We start from the raw sequence: 22740 nt of genomic DNA, 5'->3' as shown, positions 1-22740 counted from the left end.
TATGATAGGTTATGAAAAGGAAGGGTTGTAAAGAGATAGCTTCGAATTTGGGGGGTATCAAAACCAAAGCAAAATATGATGAAAGTAAAAATAAAATAGATAAACCCCATAATTTATTATATCATACCTGTTCACACTGAAACACTTATCACAATATTCTGTGGATCTATATTAAAAAATCTTGTTAAACTTTGTGACATATTTCCATTCTATGGCGGTCAGGTGTGAACGAAGACCCCATAATTTTATAATACCTTATTTCTTCAAACTGAAACATAATTATCAAAGTATACTTACGCAGATAGATATGAAAAGTCTTTATTAAAGCTTGTGCCTATTTCCATTCTATGGAGGCCAGGCGCAAACGCAGACCCCACAATTTTATTATACCATCCCTATTTAAGTTAAAACATATTTATCAAAATATTATTATGTACATCTATATCAAAAACACTTGTAAACATTTTTTTTTAATTTTTTAATTTTTTATTTCCATACTTTGTGGACCAGGGGCGTACGTAAACCCCACAATTTTAATGAATCATCATTATGCCAGATCAAACATACCCATTCCTGTGTCTCGATACATCTTTTATCATTATATGTGATCAGTTTTATATAATAGTCAACCATATAGGAGCCTATTCGTGACCAGAAACACACACACAGACGTCCAGCTTTATATATATATATATATATATATATATATATATATATATATATATATATATATATGTTGTAAATTATACTAGAGATTGCATGTATCACTTGTTTATAGTCATCTTCTGAAAGGTGGTCAGTAGGCAGAAATGGTTATGATTATTAAAAAATATAACATTTGGATTGCAGAAATTTCCCTCTAGACCAAATTACCGTAGATTTGCAATAACAGATACCATATACAAATTTATTGTTTAAACTATTGCCCTTCTGTAATTTTTGAACGCCGTTACATACACATTCAGTCATGATATTAAAATACTACATTCCATCCATGGAGAACAACAATTGCAACATTATAAGAGGAAGGGGTCCTTGCTTTTCTCTCTATATATTTAGTCCTAGCACTGCTACCAGTTGTCACCCAGTACTATTCTGCATATTTCTACTACAGTGAGATTACACCTTCCGTAACTGGATGCTTACATCCACAGAACTAACATATTCCTTCCGATTATCCGAATCGAAATTAATAACTTCTCCCTGACAATGTTCTGGCGATTATGATTGGCTAAAACCGGACATTCTCATATTCCAGAATGAACTGAATTTCTACATAAATGAACACTTCTAAAAGTTCCCAAACATGACGTCTCCCTCCACAGGAGACACTAACGCTAGAAAGCACAACATTTTAACAATATTAACCACTCAGAATCCGACATTTACATATTGCTAGCCTCATATAACGCAACAGTCACAGGTAATAACTTACATAACTATGGTCGTACTTTCCTACATTGATTACCTATGCTTCTGTTGCTATCCACAGGACACACTAGCGAGCACTAAAAAGAAAATATAAACTATTAAGTGTTCATAAACACACAGTTAACTACTGATAGCCTTATTACATTGAACTAACGTGAGCAAGTAAAATTATTTATATGCACTCACAGTCTTCTCCGTCTATGCTTGCACATCAGGAAATCTCAAAACAAATGTAAACATGTTCGGGTGATTGTCGATATCGGATTACTCTGACCAAATCATAGATAAAAAAAATTGTCCACATCTATCATACTTAAACATCTAATCGGAAACTGAAAAAAAAAAAAAATCCAACGACCTGTATTTTGATTATGAGATTTTGCTAAGAATTTTAAAGTCATGACTTTTTATTCGGCAGTTTAAAGGCTTTTGAGGAGTCACAAAGTAACTATTAACAAACGATTAAAATTGCTTTGTTTACAAAAAATAAACGAAATAAGGTAAAGCCTTTAAACTGTTGAATAAAAACTCATGGCTTTAAATTCTTAGCAAATTCTCATTCAATTAGAACATTCAAAGTCTTGGGAACTTCCTATTCATTAGCCTTCATGCCAAGATCACATAATTCTTATTTATTACTTATTTGTCGTGTTATTTGACCAATAACGTTGTATTATTTATTTATTTCATTTTCAGTGAATTTTTTTTAGGTACACATTGAAAAAAAAAATAAAAGAATTGTTTCATTTTAGTAAGAAAGATAACGGATTAATAATTCATTATTACTAAAATAATAACAGGGAAAACACATCTTTTCTGGTAATAATAAAAATAAAGTTCGCTTCATTTTGTTTTTGAGTTTCCAATTCAATGTTTAAGTTTTATGGACGTGGACAAATGTTTTAGCAGTGATTTGACCAGGGTATTCCAATATTGACGTTTACCCATGCCTGCTAGATTTGTACTCGCACGTGCGATACAAAAATCCACTTCTCTCCTATCAACACTGTCACCAACCATATCATTTTCTTTTTTTTTCTTTTTTTTTTATTACATTTTCACCCCAAACAAGGCACATTGCCACTTTGGTATAGGGGGCTACTATCAGGGGCAGCAACTACTGGGGCACTATGTTGGGATTTGGGCAGCAAGATGTCGGTTCACGTTGCACTTGAACTTCTGCATGTCAGTACAGTTAGGGAAGCAGGAACCTGGAATGGAATTCCAGAGTCTAGCGGTTCTGGGGAAGAAACTACTGGAGTAGAAAGATCTTTTACATCTAGGGATCTCTACTGTGTGGGGGTGGGATTTAGCTGCCTGTCGGGTTTGTTGAGAGTGTCTACGTCGTGGGGCACAAGAGTCTGCAGTTCGTCAGAGCATTCACCATTAAAATACTTGTAGAACAGGCAGAGGGATGCAACATTTCGTCGATGGGACAGAGGTTGAAGCTTAGATGCCAGTTCAGGGCCTATCAGATTGGCGACTCTTTTTTTAACCTTGTCTAGGAGCGAGAGACTAGTAGCAGATGCACCAGCCCAAATGTGACAACAATACTCCATACATGGGCGAATGGTGGCCTTATAAAGGTACAGGATACTTTCGGGTGTCAGTAGTTTTCTAGCACGGTAGAGAGAGCCTACCTTTTTCGCAGCGGCCCTGGCAATGTTTTCAATATAATTGTTCCAACTCGTGTTTCCTGTGAACGTTAGGCCAAGCAGTTTGAAAGATGTACTCTCAGACAGGGAGTCACTGACAATTGCTATTGGTGGCAGAGAAGGTTTCTTGTAATTTGTGAGTGGATATGCTGCCTACGATTTTCACAATGAAATTTGGGGGATTTATTTATCTACCACCCCAAGTGTCTATTACGAAAGCTGTTCTTAACATGAGAATCCCTAAATACTAAAAAATCTGTTTATATTTTCTATTCTTATTCTAATCGACTATTTTTCCTAATTTTATTATTGCATACAGATTTACGCATTCCTGTATTTGTTTTTTTTTTTCAGATTCAAACAGTACCTGCAGGTTATCAACAACCGTAGTTTACTTTTTTGGCGAGGGGGAGAAGAGGCTTCCACCGGGCAACGCCGGTTAACGAGTCCTGCTAATCAAAAAATAAAACTGATAGGTAACAGACAAAATTTACCATTCATTTCTACCTGATGCTTTGCATATCATCAGTAGATACTTTCTTATACAAGGCATCTGGATGCTGTAGCGATAAAGTTATTAATTGGTGATCCATCCGTACGCAACAATGCAGATTAGCTGCTTCACTAACTAACTTGGAAAAATATTGAACATGCCTTCATCAAAAAAGATCACGTGCATACACACATACAAATGCATATATGTAATAGAGCATATATGGCAGCAGCAGCAACAGCAGCTGTATGCAAATGACCGAGCTGTGTGCAAGGTGGCATTACAGTGAGGAAGAAGAAAATAAAAAAAATTATAAAACGACAATTTTTTTTTAAACAGGAATCACCACTTGTCAAGGCCCGGAGGCCACTCGAGGATAAGGGTTAATGTGTATACATTAGTCAATGTTATTATAGCTTAGTAAGCATAAGTAGTGGGAATTTTGTAAATTGGATTACTTAGGGGGACGGTTCATTACTTGTTTACATTGGACTTGAAGGCAATCAGATTGTAGTCGGCTGGAAAGCAGGCAATCGGAAGAGAGTTCCACAGGTGTGCAGTTCTAAGAAAGAAGCTTTGTCTATGGAATCTACATTTAGGTTTAGGTGCAGATAAAGAGTGTGGGAATTTATTGATAGTGGTTTTGGCTAGACGAATGTTTTTTGTGAAAGTTTGGCGAGGGAGAACCATAGATTGAAGCTCAGCTGAGCACTTGCCATGAAAATAACGATAAAGCAGAGACATGCTCGCAACGTCTTTTCTGTGGGAAAGAGGTTGCAGGGAAGAGAAAAGGACATCCCCCACTAAGCTACGAAGTCTATTTTGAAATCTGTCAAAGCAGGATAAGCTGCTTCTAGCAGCTCCTGCCCAGATGTGGCAACAGTATTCCATCGTTGGCCATACCTGGCTTTTATATAGCCAAATAGATAGACGTGTTACACAGGTGGCCTGAGAGTGACAGGAAAACATGGTTGAACAAAGATAGAGTACCACATGTTCGACATGATAGAATCTTGTTAAGTACATTGGAGTACAAGAAGACTTTTGAGCAAGAGACAAGTGCATTATTCTGGAAGTACCTGCAAATAAATGTCTGTTGTTTCAACTGGAAATAAAGTGAATCAAATTGTTTCCTTGTGACTGTCTGTATACAACGTGTCGGTCCTATGGGCACCGAGTTCCACATACAAGCAAACACAAAACTGGTAACATTTAGGTAAACTTAATTATCGCTCTTTAATTCTGGCAATGCCATTCTTTGCCACAATTGCTGTGGCCCTAGTAAAGGGTCATAAAGAAAGACTCTAATGACAGGTTCAGGTAGTAAGAATTTACTGTACAAGAAAGTGAATACAAGGAAAGGTTGTTGGTATTTCAGGCTGTTTTAAGTTAGACAACCTGTAGTCTCATGATAAGTTGTGATATTACTTAGATCTAAAAAGATTTTCAATGTATAAGCGGATCACCAACATTTTTTTATTTTTATCAAAGGCAAGGCTATATATAAAAAGAATACCTTTAAAAAAAACCCAAACAAACAAAAAAACTAATGTTACTCCAGTAGCAAGCAGACGATATGAGATATCCCCACTAATCAAGAAAGAGAAAGAAAAAAAAGAAGCTATCTTACATTTCAGGACAGAATTACAAATTACTATCAAAAGACGGAGGTGAGTGGGGAAGAAGATATAGTTTTTATCATTTTTTTATCAACTTTTCCATACTAATGTAAAAAGATATCATTACTACTGCTACTACTATTCCACAGTCGACCATTTTGTTTCCCTACCACTTATGTATATATTTTTTTTCCAAATAAAAGTATTTCAAGATTTTATGAATAATTTCTCAGTTGTTGAAATAATCTGATAAATTTATCATTTGCTTCAGAACTTAGAAAATAATTTGTCCTATAAACTGAATGTGATCTTTTAGCCAACATTGGCGGTTTAGCATGTTGTGTTTTTTTGCTTCTTTTTTTTTTCTTCTTGTAATGAATGCTAGACTTATCTACAAGGAGGGGTAACACTTATAAGTAAAAGTATATTTTGAGCACGATTGGTGGTGTTTGAAACACAAAAACACTTTGGATCACCTTCTGTTTTCTATTTTTGCTTTTTTTCTCATCTTTTATTTCTATGTTACCCATTCACTTATAATGGACTCTGCTGACCATTATATAAATGTCGGGCTGAGGTAGTCCTCACAGGCCTTGCCTTGCTTCTTTGAGGAGGATTTAGTTCATTGCTAACTGCCTAAAGCACTCTGACTAATGGACTACCCAGGCTATTTTTAATATGCCACAGTGTTCCTTCTTTAGAGGCACTAGTCTGATTCTCCTGGACTTATACCAAATCTTCTTGTAATGAGAAGGAAGTAGATACACATCTTGAGAAAGGAATGGTGCACCGTCTGCTATGCCTTCGTGTAGTAACTAATGAAAAGGTAGCCTTCAGGTCTCCCTTGACTATGGTTGATCCATTACTGTTTATATATATATGTATGTGATAGCAAACTTAATCTTTAATAATTAACTCCTCAGTTCAATCGTATTGTAAAGGCTGTTGGAATATCTTGCTCATATTTTGTTATCTGCCCAAATAATTGATGAAATCAATTCTAATGTTTTCGAATTTGAGATGGATTGATAATTTCTATTCGAACTACTGTTTATCTTGGAGATTAGATTGGCTTGAAATGCTGAGAATAATGTCCAAGATGAGAACAATGTTTCGAAATTTTTTAGATGAGAATTGATTAATAATCTGCATTCAAATTATTCTAACTTTAAATATTAAATAAAGGGTTCTCTTACAAATTTTGCAGATTTCAGTTTGACAGATACACCTGAAGGTTATATCGACCGAAAATTGAGAATAGCATTCAGAATGAGAACAATAATTCGAATGATCCAAAGAATTGAAATTGATTCTGAAATTTAACACTGGGTATCGATTTCAGTAGTTTGTCCAGATAGATGTTTAGGAGGCTATCCTCCCAAACATTGTCCTCTCCTTTCTGAGGCAATGAGTAGCTTATATTATCAGAAAAAAACACTCAATTTTCCTCGCTCTTTATCTGTGCTTAAACATAGCTTCCATGAACAAAGCTTCTTTCTTAGAACTGCACGCCTGTGTATTTCCTGCTTTCCAACTGCCTACAACGTGAACGAGTTCTTGATGAGCCATCCCCCTAAGTAATCGAATTACCAAATTTTCACTACTAACGATTACTAAATTTTCCGATTGACTACTGTATACTAATGAACCCTTATCCTCGAATGGCCTCCGGGCTTTGATAAGCAGTGACTCTTTTTTTAAATTTTTATTTATTTTATTTTTTTACAAAAAAGTGGGAAGGGTATCACTGATGTGCCTCCATCGTGAAATGCAGACGAGTTGGATTTAAGCAATTTTCTTCTACAAATCGAAAACTTTTACCGGCTTCGGATGTCCTTGACCTACCCTCAATAGTGACCTTGTCACATCTGACTCTCGCCGGAAGATTGATAAGCCACTTCTTGGACTAATAGGGTATTTTTATTTATTTTTTTTTTTTTCTGAAATAAAATTCTAATGATTGGAATTTATTTCTAACAAAACTGTAGCTCGAGCTCGCTATATTAGGGGCAAAGTGTAGTATCTGTTCTACTGCACTTCATCTTTTCTGACCTCGGTCAGTAAAGGGGAAATCCTTCTGGACTGAGGCAATTTAAATAAAATGAATTTATATAATAATAATAAAATAAATCCAGAGTGCCCCTTCTTTGATAACTGACTTTTCACCCGCATCAAAAACCGACCTTCTCTTTGAGAACAGCCTGTGATATTCCCTGCAGTCTGAATGACAAGTCTTCCCAGATTTCCATTACTCTCCACCTCTTTCGATAACATTTGCAAATCAATCTGCGTTATCGCAACAGCCGTTTATTATTATTATTATTGTGTGTGTGTGTGTGTGTGTGTGTGTGTGTGTGTGTGTGTGTGTGTGTGTGTGTGGACTGGACTGAACCGTGACCTTCGTAATAGTTTACATCTGTCTTGACTGAACTCTTGCCCCAAACGGTCATAATTTAAATCAGGGAAAAATTTTTAATTAAAATTTAATAAAATTTGGAATAATTTTTATATGAAAAGTAAATATCAAGTTAAAATGAAATTTTTACTTGATTACTGAAATATAATTCTAATTAAAGAGTTTTTTTTTCTTTAAATTTAATTATTTTTAGTGTTTAATCTTCTATATCGATTTGAACAAGTCTAAATTAAACTTACAACATTGTTTATGACAGTTTGATAGGAAGGGCAACTGAGCAAGAAAATTCCATATTAATTCTTTGTGTGTGTGTGTGTTAAAAACCAAACAATAAAAAACAAAACACAAAATAACATGGTCGCCTGCGATTAAAACATTGAATTTTTTAATGCTTCAAAAAAAAAAAATTAAAATCTTATTCCAGGACATTAGGAAATATAAAATTTAAGACTAGAAAATGTGGGCGAAATAGGAGATATTCCAACGGTCTCTATGCTAGAATGGAACCGAACGGGAACGGGTTCTACCCTAAAAGAGATAAGAACCTCCATTTGATTTGTGCACGTGCGAATAAAACAAGACTAAAATTTATCCAGTCATGATCGGAACCATTTCACTTTACGGTTTGGTTAAAGAAAATTAAGAACCTAAATCATCGCCCTTCCTTAGTTGGCCTCATTCACAACCATTTTATAAAGTAACTGTACGTTTTCCGGTGATTTTTCATATCGGCGCAGTGACCAGTGTACGATAAAACTTGTTAGTGTTTTACGTTATTTTTTTATTTTTTTAACTTTGCACTTACGCAGAATATGAACCGTGCTAATTTTTAGATGGGATTTTCAAGTTAGATTTATTTTATTTTATTTTTTTTACGGTATCTTTTATTTATTAAATTGTATGTAAAAGTTCAGTTACAAAATGCTGTTCCCTCCCTGCGCGTGTTAAGAATGTTTGTTCTTTCAATACAGTCAATTTGTTTTTTTTTTTTTTTGTTTTTTTTAAACTAAAACATGATTTAAGTAAAGAAGAAAAAAAGTGATTTGGAAGTAATAACAAACTTACTCTAAATAATTTACGTGACTGAAGTAGGAACTAACTTCATTTTAAACTTTCATATTTTGAAGAAGGGCGGTACAAAACCCCGCCCCTCTTTTTTTGGTGCACTGCAGTAATGGGATCGTTGCCCTCTAAAGTGAAAAAGGTCGGGCTCCTTTCCAGTACAATTGGGTAATAAACTTATTTTTATTTATTTATTTTTTATTGGACTACCCGGCAACAGTTTGACCATGGTTATACGAATGAATTCGAGAATCCATAGCAGCTAGGGATAGAGAGAGAGAGGGGGGGGAGGAGAATTGTCAGCAAACGAAAAATGAAAGCTTTTTTTTTTATTTTTTTTTTTTAACAAGATTATTTACGATACGATCAACTTGAATAAATTAACGATCATTATTCAAAAAAATCAACAATTGAAGATTTGTTACGAAGTCTATACCAAATTTCGAATCATTTATACAGCAACAATCGATCGATCGATATCATGTCTGATGTCACCTTGCAAAATAAAAAATTTAAAAAAATAAATAAAATAAAAATGCCGGGTGTTGTATCTGTATGTCACACTCCTCCCGACGGTAACTCGAAACTATCTCGTTAATAAACGATCGTTTTAAGTCGGGAATTTTGATTTCAATAAAAAATTTGAAATTATTTTGTTCGTTTTGTTTGATCAAATCGTTTCATTCGTTGCCGATGCTTTAGAAGTGTTTATTTCGCGGTTTCGGCGTACCATTATCGGCGGGGGTGTGACTCGCTTGACGAAATGGCAGTTGCATTTGCATCTGTTATTGGCCGCCATTAATCTGGGTCGCCGTCAGTGTGAGTGCTTCCCCACATCTGGATACGACGGTGGTTTTACGCCAGCCAGGAATTTACAGCTTGGTAATTATTATTATTAGCATTATTATTATTGCTCACTTTAAAAAAAAAAATTTTTACTTGGTCTACATTGCAGATCTATAATTTGAAATCTATGATTTTTATTAATCAACTAAAATAATAAAAAAAAAAAAAAGAAAAAATATAGGCATGCAGATCGATTAATCAGGGTGTGGTTGCAGTATGCGTGTGTCGAAATGCGACATTTTTGGAGATGTTTTGACTGTTGAGAAAATAAATTAAATGTGTGTGTATGTGTATATATATATATATATATATATATATATATATATATATATGGGCTACAAAATGTGGAACGAAAATAAAGTTTTAATGATTAATCTTCATTTATTTGTTCGTTAACCATATACATATCATTCATCAGTTGTCTATTTTCATAAGTGTTGCATTTATTAAGAATTTGGTAGTTATGCAAAATACGGACCATGCTATTTTTTTTTTTTTTTTAGACAAGGATTTTAAAATTTTTTACTGCATCTTTTGCTTATTAAATTGTTAGGACAGAAGAATTAAAAAAAAATGTTCCCCACTCCTCACCATTTTAAGAATGGGGTTCTAAGTTGATACCGTTATTATTTCAGCACAGTCCGTGTTCTGCATAAGTACTAAGAATTTTATCATTGATACATAGCTGGTTCACGATAACTACAAGTTTGAAGATTATCTTGAAATTTTCAGCTTTAAGATGGCTTGACATCTTAACCAACTACGTTCTAGTTTTAGGGATATTTAGAAGCTGAAAAGTTTAAGATGACCGAAGAAGAGCCAAACAGAATGTATACAAAAAATAAACTTTTAATTTAAAACTTTTTCTATTTATTTAATCATTAGTCCAAGTATAAGATATCATCAGTTGTCAATTAGTGATGGATGCAATACATTTCAAATTGTGAACATTTTTTTATCATTTAAGACACAAGTAAGTTGTTAGTCAATTTTACCATATATAATTTGTTTGCATTAAAATAGATTAAGAAACAAAAATGCTATATTTTTGGGGGATGACGAATTTCATCCTGAAGAAGCTATAAAATAAGTTATGTCCGTTCCTTTTTTTTTTTCTACATATGCAGAGAAGAAGGTACCATACTGAAATGATAACATTATTTAGAAACACATTCTGAAGATTGGGAAAGGAAAGTGTTTTGTAACTATTCTGTACTTTCACCTAAAATTTAATAAACAAAAAATACTCTAAAACTTAAATTTAACGAGAAAATACCAGAGAGAGAGAGAGAGAGAGAGAGAGAGAGAGAGAGAGAGAGAAAGAAAGAAAAAAACACGATGCCTTCTCTGCATAAGTACCATTTTTCTGGTACTTATGCATTTTTGGTACCGTGCTAAAATAATAACGTTATTTTGAAAGCCATTCTTAATCATGGGGAGAGTGTTTTGTAACTATTCTAATAATTTAATAAAAAAAGATATTATGAAAATTGAATTTAATCTGAAAAACTTTAAAAATAGAGCGATACCAAAAATACATAAGCACTTTTTTTTTCTTTTAGTTGTAAAATTCTTGAAAAAAGACTATTTTTGTTTTCAGAATGACCGTTCTAAAATTACCCGTAAAAGTATTTTTGTCATAACATTGTTTCATTCCTTTCTCTCTCCCTTCCCCCCCCTCTCATGTATCATACAAGCAACATTTGTCATAAACTAATATCTCCCTATTAGTTAAATAATAGAAAAAGGATGCTTCTCCACAATACGAACAAAACTAACCCGATTTTTGCCGAATTAAACCTAATTTTTTTTATTAAGGTAAACCAAAAAGTTCGTTTACTTAATACTAAAGAAAGGGGCGCTTGTTCTTGTTAAGATAATCGACAGATCGATTTTTTTTTTTTAGATACTTACTTGTCACGTCGAAAATAGTAATATAATAAAAAAAAAAATTACGAAAATTCATCGAATAGAAAATTGTTTATAGTTAAGTAATTTTTACAGAAAATTTGAGGAAACAGCGTTTTCCTTAGATGTGAACATCTTGAAGATTGCGAATATAGGCGACATTTCGTTAATCGAATGCTTGACATTTTGTTTTAGCCGATAGCGATAGACTTTTTTTTTTTACTAAAAATACAATAGCAGTTGTTCTACTTGATGAATTTTCATAATTTTTGGATCTATTACTATTTTCTACACGACAATTAAGTACTGTTGTTTTTGCTTAAAACCACATATTTAAAAAATCGCTCTGTTGACTCTATCTTAACAAGCACTAAAAAAGGTATTTTGAGTATTTCTTTTTACTGTAACTACGGACAGAACAAAAAAAAAAGAAGTGGGGTGGGCCTTCTTTTTTTAGGAGAGTAACTTATCTTGCCTTTGGTAACAGTTATTTGTTGCATTTTGGATAAGTTTGTGTTTCAACTTATTTTAAAGCGGTTATTTATTTCGATTGGACACTGTTCTGAAAAAAAAAAAAAAAAACACCCTGAGTTTTTACAAAACTCTGTTGAGTTAGAACGAAAAAAACAAAAAAACATTTAGTCCTGTGTGTGGACATTTGACAATCGCTCAAAAATAAAAAAATAAACAAAATACTGGTAAATCATTACATTTTCCCCACAATTGGTGACATTTATTGGATGTTTCCCAATCTTAGTAAATCTATCTATTTACTTATAAGCGATGTTTGATCCTCCAATCAATTTTATTTTTTAACTTGCCGAGAAAATTTTTCCCCTTAAAGTTTTTAGTTTTACTTAGAAAATTATATATTTTTTTTTTATTAAAAAAAAAAAAAAAATCTGATTATTTTCGTGCGATAGTCACGTGATTGAACACACCCACTATCCAGCCTCACACACACAGAAATTAAGATGCCTTTCCCCATCTTTACGCATAAAAAAGGATTTCGCTTTTTATTTCACTAATAAACAAATATTTGATAAAACTCTTAGTTAACCCTAATTTTTTGCATTCATTTAACCCTAAAATTAAATTTGAAAGGCAAATGATGCACCCTTTTTTTTTTAATTATTTTTTTCTACGGAATATGGATTTTTTTTCATGAAATGAAATGAAGCATGGAATTTTTCTTCCCTTCTGGCAAGAATGCGCACAGGGGGGGAAAAAGAAAAATACTTTTAGTCTTTAATAAAAAAAAATAAAAAAAAAACTAATAAAAAAAAATGGTAATTTTATTGTTTTGTATATTTTGATATGAAATTCGCTATTTATTAATTTCTAAGTGAATGAAGTGAGAAACGATGCCGACAAAAAAGGTGGAGGGGGGGGGGAAATTAAGTGATCATTTGTGGTAACTATCGAATCATTCGATTCGAATGATATAGAATTTCACCTGTATGTATATGTTAATATTATTCATCTACAGTAGGTTTTTTTTTTTTTATATTACATACCCAAATAAAATTTTAAAATTCCGTACTTATGCAAAATAGGAACCGTGCCAGTTTCTAGATAGAATTTTTAAGTTAAATTTAATTTTTACGGTATTTTTTTTTTATTATTAAATTGGTGAGTGAAAGTACAGAATAGTCAAAGAAAAAAAAAAGTGCACCCTCCCCATGTTAAGAATGGGTTTCTAAATAACATTATTAATACGTCACGTTTCGTTTTCGGCATGAATACCAAAAATTCTAAAACTGACTTCATCGATATCGAAATCTTGGAACTTATTTTCAGTTTCACGTTCTTTGTTAAAATCGATCGATTTTATATTTTATTCTTATATATATAAGAATGATATGATTAGAATCATATCATTCTTATATATATATATTATATAATAATAATAATAATAATAATAATAATAATAATACGATCGTAGGGATTTGGAAAATTAAAATTACAACTCCCCGAAGGAGTCTGGGAAGAAATAAGTGGGAATTTGTTGCTAGATTTTACATTCAGTTCAATACCCTAAAATCGAAACATTAGCGGCATTTCTTCCATCGAATATATTTGTTTCTACCATAAAACGTTATGAATTGACTAAATGATTTTATCAGATATTTTATGTTTTTATTTATTTTTAATGAAAAACAGTATTTTAATTTCATCCTAAATCGTTTAATGTCCATCTTTCCAGCTTTAAATAGGAAAAGGAACAAATAATGCTTTCTACTATTTTAATTTCCTAATGATCATATTATTATTATCATTATTATTATTATTATTATTATTATTATTATTATTATTAATAATAATGAATCGTAATAAGAATAATGATAATCGTAATAATTATGATCTCTTAACGAAATTAATGATAATCCCCATGATTCATCAAAGAGGAATTCAAAATGAAGAATTTCGTGGTGTTGCGTTTTTTCTTTTTTTGGTTTTAATATTAAATTATGTGACATAAACTGAAAAAGAATGAAATAATAATAATAATGATAATGATAAAGATAAATGAAAAATAATGAGAGTACGTTTGTAAGATTTATTTTCCTCGGAAGAAATTCTTTTGTGTACGTTTCGAAAGTCTCAAATTCTCTTTTTCAAAATAAATGAAAAAAAAGTATTCATAAAGGCTTTTTTAGTTCATTGATTTGGTAAAAAATATCAATTATTTGAGAATTTCTGAATGATAAAAAAAATTAAGTTGCGATAGATATTTGTGTATGCAACTCTCCAATTGAAAAAAAATCAGCTTTCCTTTTTCTTTATGTGGAAATATTTCGTTAAAACGAAAAATAGTCTACGAAATATTTTATTTTTTGACTAGTTAAAAAAAAACGTAAGCAAAATAAAAGAAAACGCCCTTTTCTTTTCAAGCAGCATCCGCCCGACCCCCCCCCCACTAGCTACATCATAAAAAATATTTATTTTATTTTTTGCTAAAAATAATAAAACAAAAAATGAAAAAGAAATTGGTTATAAGAGCAAAAATAGGAAAATAGTTTTGAATTCTTTAAGCATTTTTCGATTATTCGCATCAGGTGCATATTTTTGAACTTGAACCCAATACGGAATTTCGAACTAAACCTTTCATTTAATCTACGTGTGTAGATTGTTCTCATTCAGTCAGCCATGATCTGTTATTTATTATTATTTTTTTTTAGAGTACAGATTATCATTGAAACTTCAAGATTGTTCCTATTTACTTGTCTTTCCACGAGAGTAGAATTATCACAAACCCCAAAAGAGGTACTCTAGATTGAGACAAAATAACATCTGTTTCCGTCTATAAAGCTTTCTCCTTCCTTGATCAGTGACCAATAGAAAAGACGAAGTGTAATACTTGCACTTTTCTCCTAGCCAAACGCTACCCTCCCAAATATTGTCACTTTACTGATTAACAAATGCTGTTAATCATCATGCCAGTGAATTAAATAAAATGTTCAGTTAAAAAAATACACCTGAAGAAGGTCTTAGGTTACATCGACCGAAACTTTGTGAATATAACATCAAAATGTGAACTTTGTATAATGTAATTTTATCAATTAACTTTAAGAAAAAAAAAATCCGAAACCTAATTCCCTTATTTTTTATCTGAATATGAAGTTTGATCTAAATAGGGAGGGGAGGGGTGTTCAGTTTAAGGAATGCGAACATTCTTTCTGACCCTAAAACTGGGATACTCAACATTGTTGAGTGGAATTCCATAACTCGTGAATTTCTCGATCGACTATTTAAAAAAGATTTTTGAATGGAGAATGTTTTTTTTTACAACAATATAACAGGATTTCTTTTCCTTTTTTCAAAACACTAGTTTCAATTTTAAAAGAAAATGTTAGTCACGATTACATTTTTTTTATCAGTATTTGCCTGCTGAATAATAACGAGTGATGATGAGGACACCAAATATGAACAGCCCTTCGCTACGAAATTAGATAGAAATGGAGAGAGAGAGAGAGAGAGAGAGAGAGAGAGAGAGAGAGAGAGAGAGAGAGAGAGAGAGAAAAGGCCTAAGAACTTTTAATAGGGGAAGAGGGGGACTTGATGGTGCTGCTTCGGTTGCCATGACTCCCAGCATCATTCCCAGAATTATTAGGGACAATCTGTTTTTAAAATCTTGTTGCGTTTTTTTTTTATTTATTTTTTATTTTTATTTTTAATAAAACAAATCGCGTTAAATTTATTGCTGTTTAGTTCTTTGAATTTTAGCAATTAAATTTAAACGAAAAAGTGGTATTGTAGATAAACATTCTTAGCTTAATGAGATTCAACTTAGAAAAAAAAATTATAGACTACGAAAGGAAAACAACCATTTTAGAATTTAGAGTGAAGGGGGGATTAGTTTTGCATTTAAATTTAAAGTAAAATAATCTTCCACTCCCATTCTAGCGTTTTAGGACAGTTAATGTTTTTCTTTGCTTTGCTAAATTCTGTTTTTTGCTTTTTTTTTTTTTTTTTTTTTTTGTGATGTGGGGTACATTTTTAGACGATTACAAGTCAATTTACGAGGGTCCTTGGTGTGCCACAGCACGTTACTAATAGATCAAAGTGATTGAGGAAGTCTAACGTATCGGCCTTGACCACTCCACTCCACTCCACCCGTCTCTATGGCAATTATCTATAAAAGGCAAATGAAATTATTAGAAATTTTAATTTAACGGAAACAAATGTTAGATTAAACTAGACTATAACTTGTTAGGTCATAACCACTACCATTTTGATTTTATACGAAAATTCATAAGCTCTGAGTGTATCTAAACATGTCTTTTTAATTCTATATAATTCTTATATGTATTATAAAAGTAGAGAGACATTATTTAGCTATCTAATTTACATATGTGTTTATGATGTGCATGGGTTAGTTAAAAAGAGTCACTTTTTAAATGTCCATAAAGACATAAAAAAAATTATTAGAGCGGTTGAATCAACACAAAGAGGGCGAGAGAAATAAATAGTTAAATAGGTGACTTGTTCGGTTCATCACAATTAGATGAATTGAATTTGATAATTTGAACATAACTCAATCCCAAACTAAATATTTTGTGTTATCTTAATTTATATAAAATCAGGTATTCACATATGTTTATGTATTTTTATGGCTCGATTTCACTCCTAAACTAATTAACTGATGAATTTAGGAACATAGCTGCTAAACTGAAGGTGTGTAATGTAAGCTATGTTTACTTTAATTTAGTTCTTTGCAAATAGGACAAAGCTTTAATATAGTAATAGATATTAGCCTAATAAGAACTTGTATATTGTATCTTGGGTATCACAGCTAGACATGGGAATTAGAGTACAATATTATAATTGGAAGATATATAAAGAAAAGTGATTAACTTGTAAAAGGATTAGAGGATGGCCATTCTAAAGATAGGTTTACATCATTAGGATTAACTACTTTATTAGAAAGGATAATGATTGGTGACTTAAGATGTTCAAAATAATGAATTGTGAATTTGCACTAAACATTTTTATTATCTCTCTCCTCGAATTTATGAGCAAGAAATATATATTTTTTTTATATACAAAGCATATCACCACTTGGACATAAGGGGCTACTATTTGGGGCCATGTCTAGGAAAGATTAACAAGATATTTGTTTATGTTACATTTAAACTTCTGCATATCAGTACAGAAAGGGAATTCCAAAGTCTAGCTGTTCGAGGGAAGAAACTATTAGAATAGAAAGCTTTCTGAGATTTAGGGACATCAACAGTGAAGGGGTGAAATCTTATTGCTAGGCGGGTTTGTCGGGGATATGATGTACGTCGAGGAGGTACAAGTGGAATGAGTTCATCAGAACACATTCCATTAAAATATTTGTAAAACAGGCACAGTGATATAATATTGCGGCGATGGGACAGGGGCTGGAGCTTAGTTGATAAAGTGGGACCGACTAGATTGACAACTCTTTTTTTTTTTTTTTTTTTTTTTTTTTTTAAATATTTCAAAAACTTAAGTATATCACAAATTTTTTTTTTTTTTTTTTGATTAATTTTTTTTTATCTAATAAGGTAATATAATTTTAGAAAATTGTCCAAAATTGCATTAGAAGTATTTTTTACTTGATTGGATATTTTAATAATAAACTTAATTCAGAGTTCATGAAGAAAATAAATATGGGGATATTTTTCGCATCTACCTGATGGAATATTTAGAACGTGATCTAAATTTCTTTTATAGAAAATATGAATATAAAATATTCATATTTTCTATAAAAGAGTTAAGTTGACACGAGATTATAAATTAAAACAAAAGCCATCCAAAGAGGCATGATTTCTAAAACATCACTTAATAAGTCCCAGACCTGGCATATAGATAGTGGCACTTATATATATGTAAAAGCATGAGTTTTATAACATACTAACTTTCAACTGGCACGAGTCAAATTTTTTTGTCCAATCAGGTTAATTTTTTACAAACTGCATTCATTTAAATGAAACTATGGTTGCAAATTGTCAAAACAATGGAAAAATCTGAATTTTGTGCATTGAGAAAGCATTACTGGAAACAAATAAGCAGTAACTTGATAAGTCTTTTTCTGACTCTGCTTTGTCAAAAAGAATAGCGAAGATGTTGTAAAAATGATCGTACAGACACGAATGATGCTGAAGGTTGACCGCTTAAATTCAGCAGTTGTCCCAGTATACATAAAAAAGTTGAAACACTGTAGACGATCATAAATTGATCTTGCGTTAGATATAGCAGAGGGCCTCAACATATCAGAAGACAGTGTATTCACCATTTTGCAATGAGAAAGTTTATATTAAAATTTAGTACAATGAAAACATTGATAATTCAAAGCGTTGTTTGCAATTGTTTGGATGACAAAAAAAAAAAAAAAAAAGGTATAAATATCTGTCCATCAATGAAATGTGGATCCATTACTTTGCTCTGGAGTAAAGTCAACAGCAAGCTAAGAGGACAGCAGCAGATTAAAACCATCCAAAGCAACCAAAAACGCAAACATCCGCAAGCAAAGTTTTGGCCTTTTGTGATATGCAAGGTGTTTTGCTGATCGATTACTTTGAGAAAGGAAGAACCATCAGTAATAGATATTATATAGTATTATTGGTGCATCACCAAAAAAAAAAGATTTGCCCTTTTCCAAACACAATATGCAGTGTCACAAGTCAGTTGTAATAATGAAATAATTACATGAATTCTTATGATCAAACGATGCCACCATCATTAAAATTAACTTTCAAATTCTTATCAACATGGGTGGAATTACAAAAACAAAAAAACAAATTGTAAATAAATTTATGATTCTAAAAATATAAAGATTAATATCAAATAAATTATTTTGAATATAATTCATTTCATTATGAATTTATAGTTCATTTGGTGTACCCAATTCAATAGAGACAATCTACAATCTCTAGGCATGTAGACATACGTCTCACTTCGATTTGTACATATATTTTTCTTTCTCAACATGTACACACATCTCTCTCGACATGTACACACATCTCTCTCCCTCTCTCTCTCGACATTTACACATCTCTCTCTCGACATTTACACATCTTTCTCTCTCTCTCTCTCTCGACATTTACACATCTCTCTCTCTCTCGACATTTACACATCTTTCTCTCTCTCTCTCTCTCGACATTTACACATCTCTCTCTCTCGACATTTACACATCTCTCTCTCTCTCGACATTTACACATCTCTCTCTCTCTCGACATTTACACATCTCTCTCTCTCTCGACATTTACACATCTCTCTCTCTCTCGACATTTACACATCTCTCTCTCTCTCGACATTTACACATCTCTCTCTCTCTCTCGACATTTACACATCTCTCTCTCTCGACATTTACACATCTCTCTCTCTCTCTCGACATTTACACATCTCTCTCTCTCTCGACATTTACACATCTCTCTCTCTCGACATTTACACATCTCTCTCTGTCTCGACATTTACACATCTCTCTCTCTCTCGACATTTACACATCTCTCTCTCGACATTTACACATCTTTCTCTCTCTCTCTCTCTCGACATTTACACATATTTCTCTCTCTCTCTCTCTCTCTCTCGACATTTACACATCTCTCTCTCTCTCTCGACATTTACACATCTCTCTCTCTCTCTCTCTCTCGACATTTACACATCTCTCTCCCTCTCTCTCTTGACATTTACACATCTTTCTCTCTCTCTCTCTCTCGACATTTACACATCTCTCTCTCTCTCGACATTTACACATCTTTCTCTCTCTCTCTCTCGACATTTACACATCTTTCTCTCTCTCTCTCGACATTTACACATCTTTCTCTCTCTCTCTCGACATTTACACATCTTTCTCTCTCTCTCTCGACATTTACACATCTTTCTCTCTCTCTCTCGACATTTACACATCTTTCTCTCTCTCTCTCGACATTTACACATCTTTCTCTCTCTCTCTCGACATTTACACATCTTTCTCTCTCTCTCTCGACATTTACACATCTCTCTCTCTCTCTCTCTCTCGACATTACACATCTCTCTCTCTCTCTCTCTCGACATTTACACATCTCTCTCTCTCTCTCGACATTTACACATCTCTCTCTCTCTCTCTCTCGACATTTACACATCTCTCTCTCTCTCTCTCTCTCTCTCGACATTTACACATCTTTCTCTCTCTCGACATTTACACATCTCTCTCTCGACATTTACACATCTTTCTTTCTCTCTCTCTCGACATTTACACATCTCTCTCTCTCTCGACATTTACACATTTCTCTCTCTCAACATTTACACATCTCTCTCTCTCTCGACATTTACACATCTCTCTCTCTCTCTCTCTCGACATTTACACATCTCTCTCTCTCACTCTCGACATTTACACATCTCTCTCTCTCTCTCGACATTTACACATCTCTCTCTCTCTCTCGACATTTACACATCTCTCTCTCTCTCTCGACATTTACACATCTCTCTCTCTCTCTCTCGACATTTACACATCTCTCTCTCTCTCTCTCGACATTTACACATCTCTCTCTCTCTCTCGACATTTACACATCTCTCCCTCTCAACTAGCTGAAACCACTGTCAAAAATTTTCCACTAAACCAAAACGTAGATTCCATGAACAAGGCTTCTTTCTTAGAACTGCACGCCTGTGGAACTCTGTTCCGTCAGCATGCTTGCCACCTGACTACAACCTGGATGTCTTCAAGTCCAACGTAAACAAATTCCTGATGATCCGCCTCTTTAAGTAGCCATTTTTATTAAAACCCCACACTAACGTACTGTACATACAATAACCCTTATCCCTGAGTGGCTTCTGGGCCTTGATAAGAGGTGATCACATTGTAAAAAAAAAAAAAATTTACACATCTCTCCCTCTCTCTTGACATTTACACATCTCTCCCTCTCTCTTGACATTTACACATCTCTCCTTCTCTCTCGACATTTACACATGTCTCCCTCTCTCTCGACATTTACTCATGTCTCCCTCTCTCTCGACATTTACACATGTCTCCCTCTCTCTCTCGACATTTACACATGTCTCCCTCTCTCTCGACATTTACACATCTCTCCCTCTCTCTCGACGTTTACACATCTCTCCCTCTCTCTCGACGTTTACACATCTCTCCCTCTCTCTCGACGTTTACACATCTCTATCTCCCTCTCTCTCGACGTTTACACATCTCTATCTCCCTCTCTCTCGACGTTTACACATCTCTATCTCCCTCTCTCTCGACGTTTACACATCTCTATCTCCCTCTCTCTCGACGTTTACACATCTCTATCTCCCTCTCTCTCGACGTTTACACATCTCTATCTCCCTCTCTCTCGACGTTTACACATCTCTATCTCCCTCTCTCTCGACGTTTACACATCTCTATCTCTCTCTCTCTCTCTCTCGACGTTTACACATCTCTATCTCTCTCTCTCTCTCTCTCGACGTTTACACATCTCTATCTCTCTCTCTTTCTCTCTCTCGACGTTTACACATCTCTCTCTTTCTCTCTCTCGACGTTTACACATCTCTATCTCTCTCTCTCTCGACGTTTACACATCTCTATCTCTCTCTCTCTCTCGACGTTTACACATCTCTATCTCTCTCTCTCTCTCGACGTTTACACATCTCTATCTCTCTCTCTCTCTCGACGCTTACACATCTCTATCTCTCTCTCTCGACGCTTACACATCTCTATCTCTCTCTCTCTCTCTCGACGTTTACACATCTCTCTCTCTCTCTCGACGTTTACACATCTCTCTCTCTCTCTCTCTCGACGTTTACACATCTCTATCTCTCTCTCTCGACGTTTACACATCTCTATCTCTCTCTCTCTCTCGACATTTACACATCTCGCTCGCTCTCTCTCTCTCTCTCGACGTTTACACATCTCGCTCTCTCTCTCTCTCTCTCGACGTTTACACATCTCGCTCTCTCTCTCTCTCGACGTTTACACATCTCGCTCTCTCTCTCTCTCTCTCGACGTTTACACATCTCGCTCTCTCTCTCGACGTTTACACATCTCTCTCTCTCTCGACGTTTACACATCTCTCTCTCTCTCTCTCTCTCTCGACGTTTACACATGTCTCTCTCTCTCTCGACATTTACACATCTCTCTCTCGATGTTTACACATCTCTCTCTCTCTCTCTCTCTCTCTCTCTCTCTCTCGACATTTACACATCTCTCTCTCTCTCTCTCGACGTTTACACATCTCTCTCTCTCTCTCTCTTGACGTTTACACATCTGTCTCTCTCTGTCTCTCTCTCGACGTTTACACATCTCTCTCTCTCTCTCGACGTTTACACATCTCTCTCTCTCTCTCTCTCTCTCGACGTTTACACATCTCTCTCTCTCTCGACGTTTACACATCTCTCTCTCTCGACGTTTACACATCTCTCTCTCTCTCGACGTTTACACATCTCTCTCTCTCTCGACGTTTACACATCTCTCTCTCTCAGCGTTTACACATCTCTCTCTCTCTCTCTCGACGTTTACACATCTCTCTCTCTCTCTCTCGACGTTTACACATCTCTCTCTCTCTCTCTCTCGACATTTACACATCATCTTCTCTCTCTCTCTCTCGAACTTTTACACATCTCTCTCTCTCGACATTTACACATCTCTCTCTCTCTCTCGACATTTACACATCTCTCTCTCTCTCTCGACATTTACACATCTCTCTCCTTCTCGACATTTACACATCTCTCTCTCTCTCTCGACATTTACACATCTCTCTCTCTCTCGACATTTACACATCTCTCTCTCTCGACATTTACACATCTCTCTCTCTCTCGACATTTACACATCTCTCTCTGTCTCGACATTTACACATCTCTCTCTCTCTC

At 33.9% G+C, this 22740-nt stretch overlaps 1 protein-coding gene across 27 annotated transcripts in view; it reads left to right on the top strand.

Annotated features, from left to right (window-relative positions):
* The first annotated feature begins 9340 nt into the window (after positions 1–9340).
* Positions 9341–22740, top strand: part of LOC145242141 (protein hu-li tai shao-like) — a 271491-nt gene continuing 258091 nt past the window's right edge. For 15 of the 27 annotated variants that reach the window (XM_080105113.1, XM_080105104.1, XM_080105102.1 and 12 more), the window contains exon 1: positions 9411–9558. The gene's annotated coding sequence lies outside the window, so the exon portion shown is untranslated. Of the gene's footprint in view, positions 9559–22740 lie in introns of all 27 variants that reach the window. The other 12 variants (XM_080105115.1, XM_080105106.1, XM_080105101.1 and 9 more) reach the window with 2 other exon arrangements.

Source organism: Euprymna scolopes, chromosome 21 (assembly GCF_053919585.1).
Source record: "Euprymna scolopes isolate OS-2025 chromosome 21, ASM5391958v1, whole genome shotgun sequence".
NCBI classification, from domain to species: Eukaryota; Metazoa; Mollusca; class Cephalopoda; order Sepiida; family Sepiolidae; genus Euprymna; species Euprymna scolopes.
This window is presented reverse-complemented; position numbering and strand designations above follow the sequence as displayed.